At 41.6% G+C, this 13032-nt stretch overlaps 1 protein-coding gene across 5 annotated transcripts in view; it reads left to right on the plus strand.

Moving 5' to 3' along the window:
• Nucleotides 1-13032, plus strand: part of pknox2 (pbx/knotted 1 homeobox 2) — a 155235-nt gene that overhangs the window by 5448 nt on the left and 136755 nt on the right. Inside the window, exon 1 of one of the 5 annotated variants that reach the window (XM_034099756.2) lies at nt 1957-2233. The exons of 2 other annotated variants lie outside the window; for them this stretch is intronic. The gene's annotated coding sequence lies outside the window, so the exon portion shown is untranslated. Of the gene's footprint in view, nt 1-1956; nt 2234-6441; nt 6466-13032 lie in introns of those variants that run through there. 2 more of the 5 variants (XM_034099753.2, XM_034099757.2) reach the window with 2 other exon arrangements.

Below are 13032 nucleotides of genomic sequence, written 5' to 3' on the forward strand. Positions count from 1 at the left end.
CCGATCCGATCTTTATGCAATGCATTAAGAGAGAAAAAGGTAACAGATAACGGCTGGTCATCCAACGCGATACATTCAGCTATCTTGGCTGTTATTGTCTTGGCCTTTTCACTGTTCTGGGGCAGTTTGTCTTTCCTTTTAAAAGTCTCTGAAAGTGTCGGTTGTTTCAGTGCCGTTACCTGAGTGGCCGCTGTGTACTCGTCGTGTTGTTGTTGGTGTTTGTTTCTCAGGTAGCGTATTAGATTGGTCGTGTTGAACGTAGCTCTGTTCTTTCCACCACGCGGAACCTCTGCCTTGCAAACATTGCATCTGGCTGTTACACTGCCTTCGCTTTCAATTTTATAATACTTCCAAACTGCTGACATTTTCTCTGTCCTGACTCCCGAGTCACCAGCTGAACTTAGCCTCTCGTTAGCTTACTGCTACTATTAGACACTGCGCCCACTCTGTTGCCAGATTTGAGAGGAATAAGCAACCAGGTCTATGAAAAGAAGCCCAAAGAAAGCAACACATACATGATGTTGTGTAATTTTAAACCAAAACTAAGTCCTCAGGATGACTTTAATACGTGAACATGGTCATTTTTGTTTTGTAACATTAAATAAAAAAAAAAAAAAATTATATAAAAAAAAAAAAAAAGTCCCGATCCCCGTTTTTTCCTCCCGATTCCGATCTTTTGAAAATCACGTGATCGGCTCCGATCCCCGATCACGTGATCGGATCGGGACATCTCTACTTATAACAGACCTGAGTAAAAGCATTGCACAGTGGCACGGACAGACTAATTTTGACTAAAGCATTTGACCAAAGACTCTTATGAGCTGCACACAGAAATGTGGTTCTGTCCGAGGCTTCACACGCGCCACGATTCAGTGACAGCACAGGCCTCAGTCGAAGAGCATTTCATTTACCATGGGGAGGCTACTTCACCGTGTTTCCTAACAAATAACTCACTCTTAAAATATTGACGGAGGAATACGGTCTTTTATTCCAGTTAGACCGTTTATGAAGTCTTTCCCATCCTTAAATCCTCTGCGCTTCAGATGTATCGAAATACAGAGCAGTGTCCAAAGAATCTCAACGATATCCAGCACTGTGATACAACGTGTTACTGTGTATTATATTATTAACATGTACATTGGGAAAATATATATTTCCTATGGCACATCAACCATGTCTCATAGAAATGTTCTTATCGTACGGCATACAACTAAGATAACAGAAACATAATGACGTTTTCCAATAAGCATATTGTGGAAGCTTTGTTGATAACGTATCAGCCAAGTCTCACATTGTTGTAAACAAATGTATTTTCAAAATGACAACATATTTAATGATGTGTCATACAATGTCCTAGCAATTCAATACCCGCTCGTGCATGACTAATGGTGTGTGTGCTCAGGTAGGGCAGTTACACGGTTAGCTAAAGATCGTGCTCTTGGTTACATATTAAGAATCCGCTTGAAGCACGAGACAGAACGTGCTTACATTAATAACATGTAAACATAACTAAAAGCTTTGATAAACCCTAAACGCAGGGCTTCTGTTGACTCAAATGAACTGAGACCCACAATCCAACTTGGTCTCTCTGCCTCACGGTGAAAGAATGCGGCACTCAGCTCCCCTGAGAACAGCAACAACGTCTTTGCTCAGAAGTTAGAAAAACAAATAAGTATTATATAAGTGCAGGGAATACAGGCTTGTCCACACATCATGCCAGTAAGTGTTCTACATGTTCCAGTGAAGCGCGGCTGTGCGGAGTCGCTTGTGGCCAATCATACAGTAGACTGGTTACTCCGAACATCAGCTGCTTTGTCTTCTTGGCCCAACTCATCGTCCTCCTTCCTCCTCTCCTCACTCCATTACGTCCAGAGCATTATGACTGTGAGGAGACATGGCATTAACCTCCCGTCTGAGGCTTTGTTCACATCCACACATTCGTTCTCTTTCATTCCTGTTCTCAAATGGCCGCAGAGAGGCGTTTCTTAAGATGACATGTTTCCAAATGTTTGGTGTGAATATGAAAAGCTGGCAATCGGGTTAAAAGGCATGTGTTATTGTTTGTGGGAGCGTCTTCGGGGAACCTCGGAGCTTGCTGACTGGTGTCAGAGTATCGTGTTGGGCCCGGAGCTCAGACGCTGCAGTCGTGAGTCAACAGAGATGTGACACAGTTCCACGTCTGTGTCCTGAGTCAGACACATGGCTTCATTCAGACCATCCTGCTTCAGGTGAGGTCTGTGTGTTCTGTGTCTGTGCAGTGGTGTCAAGTAACTATACATGTACTAACCCTACTTAAGTACACATGTTTAGCTACTTGTACTTTAATTGAGTATTTCAATGTTTTGCTACTCTGTACTTCTAATCCTCTACAGTTCAGAGGTACATGGTGTACTTTCACTCCACTACATGTATCTAATACCTTTAGTTACTTCACAGATGTGGATGAATGATGTGAAATATAACCAAGTGTTGAATCAGACTTTAGTTCCACCTGGAGTAAATCCACCAGCTACCCTGCAGTCTACAAAGCCATTCAGACTAGCTGCACCTTCACCAGCTCTGAGAACACTTTAATGATCAATCATTATAAAACATATCAGATATATTATTCTGAAATGGACCAATCTGCACAACGACTACTTTTACTGTCTTTCACTATATTTTGATGAGAATACTTTTCTACTTTTACTTGAGGAACATTTTGAAGGCATTCTACTTGTTTACCTACACTCTGTTACTTCTACTTTCTGAGTACTTCTTACAAATAATTTCATTTGTGAGTACTTATTTATGTGGGATTAAATAACCCTAATGTTAGTAATTATGCTCTACATTTCTTCTTGTGTCTGCTGTCACTGACTTCTCAGCACCAGCACTTCTTCTCCTCACTGCCGGCAGGATGCATTCCCACTTATTAAGCTCTGTTAACTCTGTTTCCACGCTGCCACGTTCCATCGCCTCAGAGTTTGATTTATAGCATAATTCAAACCAAAACAGTCCCAGAAAAATCAAATGACTCTGAAGCCTCTGTTCCCCGTGATTTGCAGTGACAGAAAGCTGTGCTGTGTTAAGAGTGTGTGAGTGTGTGTGCAGCGCCGAGGCTAACCGCACGCAGCCTCTGATTTTAGAAGTGGTCATATTTAGTGACTCCACACACACGTCTGATTTCTGAACACCACGTTCCTGTTCCTGTCCTCTCTGATTTGCTGTTGCTGACGAGAACCAAGGCTTCCAGTTATGTTGCCTTTCAAGTCATAATGCAACATGTCAGATTGTTGAAGTGTGTGAGGAGCCTCAGCGTGTTCAACAACATTGCTGTAAATAAATCTATGTAAAGGTACCTCAGCTGACTTTAATGAAATGCATCATGTCAGCAGATTTCACATCACTTTAATAGGTTCGTATTATATTAATGTTAAATACAAAATATTAGTTTCAACTTAATATTATTTCTTTCAACTAACCTAATACCGTTATGTGAAAAGTGTAGACGTAATACATTTCATTAAAGTCAACGCTTCAGTTTTTCAGTGTTTTTAAAAATGTTTCAGTGAGAAGCATACATCCTTAAATTCCAACAACAACACGGCACATCTATTTGACTGTATTCTTAATTAAGAGAATAGCCCTTAAACATGATCGGGGGTGCAGACATGATTCCACATGTTAATTGCAGCGCCGTGAACTGGATGAAACCCTTTTTCAAACCGAGACTTCTTTCCACTACAAAGAATAATTACTTTTCCCGGCTCCAGTGCCATAATTGCTTACTACTCTTTTATCTTATCTATGTGCGCATAATTATCACAGTCATCATATTAGATTATTTCATGCATAATAAATGAACTCAAACTGTGTGTGGGGTAATTAGCATGTTAGGATGTGTGCCACGATAAGAGGCTTGCTCTCTGAACGATGTTAAGACGTTCCTGAAAAGAGAGAAATGCAATCGTTCACCATTAATATAGTGTCTTAAGAGAACTAGTAGTTTATTTGAAAGTAATTCACCTTGTCATGTATTTGACTACAGCCCCAGACAGTTGGTCACATTTCAAAGACATAACAAGACATAGGAGCATAATGGAGACTATTGTAAAAGACACTATGCTATTTGACTTCTGCAGCTGTCTGCCGCACACATCTCCTCATATCCACACCACAGATGTGCATCAGTTCATTCCAGATTGCAGTCAGATATATTTACCCGATAATTCAATTCATTTTATTGCATTTTACAAATAAAGTTGAGTCAAAGGTTCATGTGAAATACTTTAACCGTGGTGAAGGCAGACGGCTCCTAATACGGCTGTTATTGAGCGTCAACAGCTCTTCAGATGAGATGAGGTCAGCCTGCTCTCGTCCCGCGTAATGCCGCCCTGCTTGGAAACATTCCAGCAGTCCTTCTGAGAGGAGCCACTGAAGACCAAGTCCAGTTGTGATGCCTTGCCTGAAGTTAGCTTTCAAACACTTAGGATTTTTGAAATGCAAAAACTTCTAATTCTAACACCCAATGAAACAACGTGTATTACGGTGAAGACGATGTTAGTAGAGGGACATGTGAACTAGCTTTGATGGAAAGTGTATGTCCACTGCGTGTTATTTTAAAAGGCCTTAATAAGATAAAGAAAAACGTATTTGACGTTTCAGTTGCAGCTTCTTCTCACTTTCACCTCCCTGTGCAACAGCCTGAACACACTAGCTAAATCAAAGTCATTCAGCATTCAGGTCATTTCTTTTTTATTTCCTTCCGTGAGTTTTTCAGAAAGTGATGACAGCAATTATTTAAAACCAGATTGGTTGTCAGTGTTTGTGCTTTTCTCAACACACTGCCCTGCCGCCACACACCACTGTAATTACACACTGAGCTCATATGCCTTTATGTTCTGACTGTGTGGTATACAATTTGAACACATATTTTATTTACATATTTGTGCTTTGCCAACACAGCAGCCAACTTTAAGGGCCTCTGATAATAACTGTTGAAACATTGATTTATAAATATTTAACAGTTAAACATGTATTTTCTTCAAGTTTTTGTTTATATTAAATGTATTATTAATTAGTGTAATCATTTTAGATTAAAGGTGGGGTAGGTAAGTTTGAGAAACCGGCTCGAGATACACTTTTGTTATATTCCATGGAATGCTCTTAACGTCCCGATAGCAATGAATATCTGAAGTATCACCAGTGGAAGCCGTGGCGCTGTAAAAAGCACGACCAATCATCTGAGCCGGCTAAAGTGACTGGATGGCCTACCTGCCTGTCAGCCTTCCATCGGGGCACAAACTGATCTCGTGCCCTCATTGGTCATGTGTGCGTTCCTGTGTGTTGGAGGAGGGGCTCTGTGAGGAAGTGGCAGATTTTTTCCAGCTGTGTATTTTCAAATTCTAGCGCCCTCGAGCCGGTTTCTCCAAAATGACCTACCCCACCTTTAATTAAAGTGTTTTTTGTTTTTCTTTGGGCTGATGTGGAGGTGGGATAGGCACACCAGGAAATACATATTGTTTTCACCAAGGAAAACCACAGGAAAGGCAAACAGGTCACACCATAGTTCATGAGCTATAGATCATTGGAACCCATACACTGTGATCCTAAGATTCATTATCTGGTGCCTCAGTTCATTTTGCTGCTATCATTTCTAAATAACATCTAAATCAGAATCTGAAAGGATCAAAACCCCATTGAGATTCCTCCAAATAAAAAAGTTAGCAGCCAAAGAGGAGACATTTTGAGGACTTTGATTATCACAGACCAAAACATCCTAAATGAAAAGTAAAAGACGACACACAGTAAGGACACACACCTTCCACGACATGTGACGCTTCACCGAGGTTCATCTCCAAAAGTGAGTTAAATAAGGCGGGACAGTGTCATGTCCAGGAAGCTTTCCAACTATCTGGGTCAAGGTCTGCCCGCTCCGTTGGTATGTCTCCTGCTGGCACCGCGTGGCATTGTTCCAGTGTCAGCGTGGTGCAAATGGGAGTTTGAAACGTGATAGTGCTGATCACGGGTCACATTTCTTTGTTTAGCTTTAGAGGGAACGTTGTTTAGGGACGAGGCAGGTCGGTCAACCTTTAGTTTCTGTTCAAATAATCTGTGTGTCCTGAGTAGACGCTCAGATGCTCCACACTGACACTTAAAGGCTCTGAGAAAAATGGCCGTAATGAAAGCGGAAAGCTCAACTGAGGCCTGGATGGACCATTCTATACATGAGATGTGTGGAGATGACCTCATCGCATGCCTCATTCTGGATGTCCTCCTGAGACACACCCATTCATTTGTGTCCTCTGCGGAGGACATTTGGTTTTGGTCCATTACTTTGAGGTTATACATGCCACAGCATTAAGTCCAATGGTACATCCTGGGCTTTTCAGAAATGTGAGGGGTGTGGCTTTGAAAAGATAATTTCATTGTATTTCAAAATGGCGTCCATCAACACAAGCACTGTTTGTAGAAAGAGAAATGGTAAGTTTGTAATTTTGTAATTCCCAGTGTTGTGAGTTAATATTTGTAATTAATTATAGTAAGGGAACATCGTAGGAGTTAGTGTAGTGAGTTTCAGAGCAGTGTAATACTTATTTGACCTAAAACTAAATGTTTTTATGAACGTCCTCTGAGGAGCACATGGGTATTTGCTAACTTTTTATTTCCCCCATTTGACACGACACACATGGAGTCCACTCTGGGCCAAACTAACACTTAGGGTCATGGCAGACGGATGCAGTGGGAACACATACATCAAGTGCCTCAAGTGTCAGATGTATCTCTGCATTTCAAATGGGGGCTCAATATGTGTCGCATTGAGTTGTTGTGCTCTCATGTTGTCTAAATGTACTTGTATGTTATAGTTGTTTGTATATACGATTCACATAGCTAACACCCAATGGCCTCTACAGACGACACACAATACAACTAAAACATATGTTTTTAGTTTTTGTTAGTCATTATGTTAATACCACCCTAAAGAAAAAGGAAATGTGACGCGTGTGTTGGTGTTCGGATCAGGTTCAATCCCCGCTGCAGTCAGCATGTCGTTGTGTCCCTGAGACACTTCACCCCAAAGTGCTCCTGTGGGGATTGCCCACAGTGTTGAGTATGTAAGTCGCTTTGGATAAAAGCGTCTAACAAGTCATGTAAAATAATTTAAGTAGTTTTGATCATGAAGTAAAACGCTATTCAGTATTGTTCAGTTCCAGATACACTGTAATCTGATGTCAAGAAAGGTTCACTGGTCCGGCCCACTTGAGATCACATGTGGCTGCATTTGGCCCCTGGACTGACACCCTGTTCCTACAGAGGGGCAAACATCCATCCATCTCTTCAGACCTACGTTTGACCCCAAGTTTACTGAAAGGCAAATCTCCCAAAAGCGTCTTTATCAGTTAAAGGTCAACAGGGAGGCGGGAGACGCTCCCTGAGAGAAGAGTCTCTGTCAGTGGGACTGTGAAGGTGAGACGTGCCGTGGCAAGAGACGAGGGACGACTTAACACCCACTTCCAAACAGGCCTATTTATATAAGCGTGTGTACTGAGTGTGTACAAAGAAAGCAGAGGAGAAATTGATTGAGAAGATCTGTTGTCGCTTCCTCCCCAGTATCCTGTGTTCCCCTCCTGCACTGAAACAACTGAAACGTTGACTTAAATGTATTGGAAGCAATCATATTAAGTTGAACCTAATATTTTTTATTTAAACCTAATGTTGTTGTTTAAACTAAGTACAGCTATGTGAAATCTGTTGACGTAATACAACAGATTTGGTCAGTGGTATTTATAAACTGCCGCAGACATTTTATACAGATGGCAGAGAGCCGCACGTTTAAAGACACTGTTTTCTCAAATGGACAGAGAGTACTTTGTCTCGACAGGGAGAAGGGGGCTGTGAAACACGTGGGGCATTTCTAATGTGGGGAAAAGCTTAGCAGAGAGCAGAGAATACCTGAGTGTCAGTACATCCTGCCCTCAGTCTGCAGTGATGTCATGCTTGATGACCAGGTCAGAGTCAGAGGAACACTTCAGACACTGGAGGGGAACTCTGAGTTCTGTCTCTGTCCAGTCCATTGTGTTTCTGTCCTCCCTGCACCCTGTCTGTTTCCAAACCAGACAATCAAAGAGTATTTCAATTCAACAGAAATATCATTGCATTTTCACATCTCCGAAATGTTACCTGGAAATAAGTAAGAAGACCATTGTGGAAGCGACACATGGGAATCATGTCATGTCATGACTTTAATTACATGTATTATGTCAACAGATTTCACATAACTTTATCAGGTTAGTTGAAAGTAAAAACATTAACTCTAAATGACAAATATTAGGTTCAACATAATATTATTGTTTTCAGCTAACGTTTCAATTTGTTCAGGGTGAATAATGTGATTCTGCTTCAACTGAAACGTTCTTAATGTTTCCACAACATCTTGTTTGCTGAAATAAACTGGGTGTTGGTACAAACACTGAGAAAACGGAATCATTGACTTTAATTAAATGTATTATGTCAACAGATTTCACATCAGGTTAGTTGAAAGCAATTATATTACGTTAAACCTAATGATATATTTGTATTTAAACTTAATATTGTTGCTACACCTAATTAAGGTTTCAGTTTTTTCAGTGAACATTTCCATTTCTATAAAATGTAATGCATGTTGGAACCCTCATCCTCACACAATGTAAACACTTGGAAATTACTGAAGTGTAATTTAGTTCATGAGGGAGTGACTTCTGGCAAGTACCCATGGGCGAAGGAAGGGGGGTGCTGAGGGCGCTGCAGCACCCCCTAGCGGCAGGCAGGGGGTGCGGAGCTCCCCTGTCTGAATTATTATTTGACGGTTATTGCTGCTCCCGCTGTGCATAATCTGTGTAATATGGAGCCAATACATTCCACATTGTTGGTAAAATAATATTTTGGCCTGCCCCGAATGTTTTTTCTGTAGCACCGGACAATTCTACCTCAATAATATAATACATTAACCGTGTTTTACGTGAACCTCATCATGACACTCGAGAGGACGGCAGGAATGTAATTTCCCGTGTTCAGTGAATGCAACAGAGGCAAGACACCAGACTAATCAGAGAGTTGCATGGAAATAAAAGTGTGCTCGTGTCATTCAAACCCTCTGTGTGTGTGTGTGTGTGTGTGTGTGTGTGTGTGTGTGTGTGCGCGCGCGCGTGCGCGGACATAGCGCATTTAGTGTGTGTGAGCGAGGGAGAGAGAGAGAGAGACCGGTGCCAGCAGCAGGGACCGTGTTGTTAGCATCTGGCTAGCAGTTAGCTAGCTGCACTAATGGACATACGGAGCTGTTTGTTCCAGAACCAGCTGGAGGAGAGCTCTCCTCTCAGACTGAGAGGCTCAGGTGAGCTAAAGGACTCTCTCAGTGTTTAGATAGTTCACTTTAGTCTAAGTTATCTCAGTGGGTCTCAAACGGTTTGGTCACAAATTATTCAAAAGGTTATTTCCGCGGCACACCTTCATATGATCATTATAGTTATAAAACAAATTAGAGAATAAAGGAAAAACAGTTATGAAATACTATATGGCAGTGAAACAAGAATACAGTTTGAAAGGGGAGTGATTTGTAAAATATCCAAAAAGAAAAAGAACATCTGCTTCCAGTTGTGTTTCATCTGGGTGTTGAGAGATGTATCCACAGATCTCTTAATGTTGCTCTCAAAGTGCACCAGATTGATGGTTTTAACTTCAATATCTTAAAAAAACTTCCCGGGGGAGCATCCCCAGGACCCCCCTAGAGGAGGTGAGGTCCGCTCCCCACTCGTAAAAAAAAAGCACTTTACCCCTGCCTATATGCCATGAGCTGATTATCGAGCCTTCATTGTAACAGTGTACTGTGTGTTTGCGTGTGGGGAGTGCTTTTGTGCGTGCTCTATAGTGCCCGTAATAGTATTCACTGGAGTCCAGCACCTCAGCACCCCCACTCAAAATACCTTCCCGCGCCTCTGCGGAAGTACCTCATCTTAATTTCAAGAACAGCTTCCCGTAGACTAAGTGATAAGAGTGTTTTGGTTTTCTAGTATAGATACTGCAATTAATAGTACAATTATTTGTACAATAGTATAATTATTGCAGTACGGTTGTATAGTTCTTATAAAGTCTCCTTGACCTCTAAGCTGATGTCATCCGCTGCAGGGAGATCAGACCAAAATCCAATCTTTGACGGGACAACAGTCCAAAAGGAGTTTGCTGGTGTCTTTCTGCTGTGACCTTTGACCTGCTGTTTATCTCATGGAATACAGCAGGAGAGTGGGCATTCTCATAAGCATTCAGTGAGCATATGGAATGTGAACAGTAGGAGTTTGCCTTGGATTAGTATTTTGAAATAATTTGTCCAATCCATTATTATTTATAACATTTTCAGATAAAGTGTACACACAAGACAACATTTAGATCTGGAGAGACTTCGTTCCATTGCTAAAGACCTTGATAGATGTGAGCTTCTGATGAGCTCACTGAACCAGTTGGGATGGAGACAGGAGGCGACCTGGTGGAGGGTCAGATCAGTCTGACCCCGAATGATCGCTAACAGAAGGAGAGATGTTTGAAACGTTGAACTTAACTCAATAATGAGCTCACAGAGGTTTCAGAACATTTGATTGGTTAACAGAACAAGTGAACACACTGAGTCATCTGATTGAGTTAGAAGCAGGGTTAGTGTGAACAAGCGGCGGGACAGTAAATACATAGACTGCTTCAAATAGCAGAGGCGTCTCTTAATATATATAAAAACAAACTTTGAATTAATATCTTAAAAAGAAAATCAGTTTTTTTATTTGCATGTGAACGCTTGCACATATTTAATGAAAAAAAAGACATGATTAAAAGGATATGCTTTGAGTCTAGCCATTTAAAAACATACTCCTGTCAGTAACTGCCTGACCGTTACTCCCCCCCCCCCTCCCCATGTGCTCTCCACATCTCACACACTGCAAAGAGCCAGAGCTCCTGCAGAGTCTCCGATCCAGCAGCTCTGAGTCCAGCAGCTCTCCAGCACACATGTGCTCTCTGCAGGAGGAACACTGTGAAATATCACCTCTTTTAGTCATTTAGTCTAGAATCCAGTTTTGTAAAAATGTCCTCCGTTGGAATGTTAGAATTGATCGTTTTATTATTGTTGCAATATTAAGTGTCATGATCTGCATTGTAAGTCAAAAACCTTCCACTGAAATCTTTTTGATTATTTTATTATATTCAAATGTTTTAAAAACATTATTGCTGTGATGCAAGCAGGGTTGAAAACACGCTTTATGGTCATTCATTCATTAAATGTTCATTAATGAAACAACATAATCACCATAAGAGGACCCAGGGTCGAGTGTGGAACTACGTATAGTGTTTAACATTATGGTACAGACAAGTGTAGTGTGGTTAAAGCAGACAGAAGTATTAGGAGTTTCGAGGCTCTGGCCCACTGAAAACCAGGTCTCTGTATTTGTCCTTGTGTGAGCCTCAGAGTCCAAAGGAGTTTCAGAAGAAGAGTTCACGTGGTAGATGCTACGTGCATTAGCTCACTATCTTATTGTTAATGTGCTTGGGAAGTTGGGCTGAATATGTCAAATACTGAAATCCGTTCAGGATTTGAAGGACCATTGAAAGATTGCCATCTGGAGAAGCTGATGTTGGCGTGCGCTTCTGTTGATGTATCAAAGTGGAATTCTGTGTGTGGACCAATCATATTAGTGTAAGGTTATAAAACAAGTGAAACATATATTTGAAATAATTAATACACAACCATTTTCTATATGTCAGCAATACTAAATCATTGATATGGTCTGCCCAAATACAAATACATATGTTGTCAAAGCACACATGTAGCCATATACGTATATCCTATACTCCTCATTTCCCACTATATATATTTTAGATTTTTCTTATTTGAAAATATATTATATTCACTGAGCACCTACTTTCCCAGCTAGCTACATTTAGCCTGCTAGCTACAGAAACTACTGCTGCGTTCGGCCTTCACACATACATGTAATGTAGGTTGTGTGAAATGCAGACATCTATAATGAAGTATATGTGTTTCTAAATATAAGCACTTCCAAAGCATTTCAGAACAAAAGCCTTGAATGTGTCTGCACCTTTATTCCTTTTGATTCAGCGTGATTCCTCTTCACGTCATTGGGCTGCATTGGATCATCTCTTCTCATCTCACTCGTCTTCAGATTTCTCTCTCGATGCCGCTCCCGTCATTGAACACAGGAATCCACTGGAGATTGGAGCTTATTTCGGAAAGCCCAGACTGGAGGAAATGAGATGTTCTCTTTGTTTGCTCGCTCCATCCTGACTCATCACGACGGTGGTATATTTAGCAGTGGATTCCTGTTTGGCTTCCCTCCCCTGTTCATCATATTCTGCGAGACAGGAAGGAATAATCAATGTCAGATATCACCCAGGACTTGATTAGTGGCAGAGACACAGAGGATGCTAGGAGTTAGACGGTGTGTTGCAGCTGGATGAAGGGCTGCTGGTGCTTGTTCTGTGTTGTGTCTGGCACAGCTGCCTCTATCAGCTGCATGCTCGTTAAATGTTGGGTTTAAACCCGCGCTGACGCCACCCGGCTCTGGTTACTCCTGTGGGAATACCTGCCATTGTCACCGTGAGCCCCTCGTAATTCCCCGGAATTAGCCTGAATGGTTGAAGTTTGGCCGGTCAGATAAAAGCTTTAAGAACTGAGCTCTGTCTTCCAGCACATTCGAGGGTTTCGCTCGTGACACGTCGTCAGAGCCTCAGATCCTATTGTTCTTCCTGTAGACCTCCGATACAGCTGAGGTGTGTTCACTGTGGCCCCGAATAGATTCTGATTCCTCTCTGTGAAGGTGGCCAAGTGACCCGATATCCTGTTTGTCAGGAGAACAGAAATATGTCTGATTGTTGCACATCCTGCCAGTCAGTGATCTGTGGCACATGGAGCTGCCGGGCATCAGAGCTGATTGAGCTTCTATTGTACACGCTTGGAAACAATCACAACTGTCCTGATGTCAGTGCCAGGGAAGGATCCTGACGTGTGAGGTTGCT

The sequence above is a fragment of the Pseudochaenichthys georgianus genome, chromosome 14 (assembly GCF_902827115.2).
Source record: "Pseudochaenichthys georgianus chromosome 14, fPseGeo1.2, whole genome shotgun sequence".
In the NCBI taxonomy this organism is placed as follows: Eukaryota; Metazoa; Chordata; class Actinopteri; order Perciformes; family Channichthyidae; genus Pseudochaenichthys; species Pseudochaenichthys georgianus.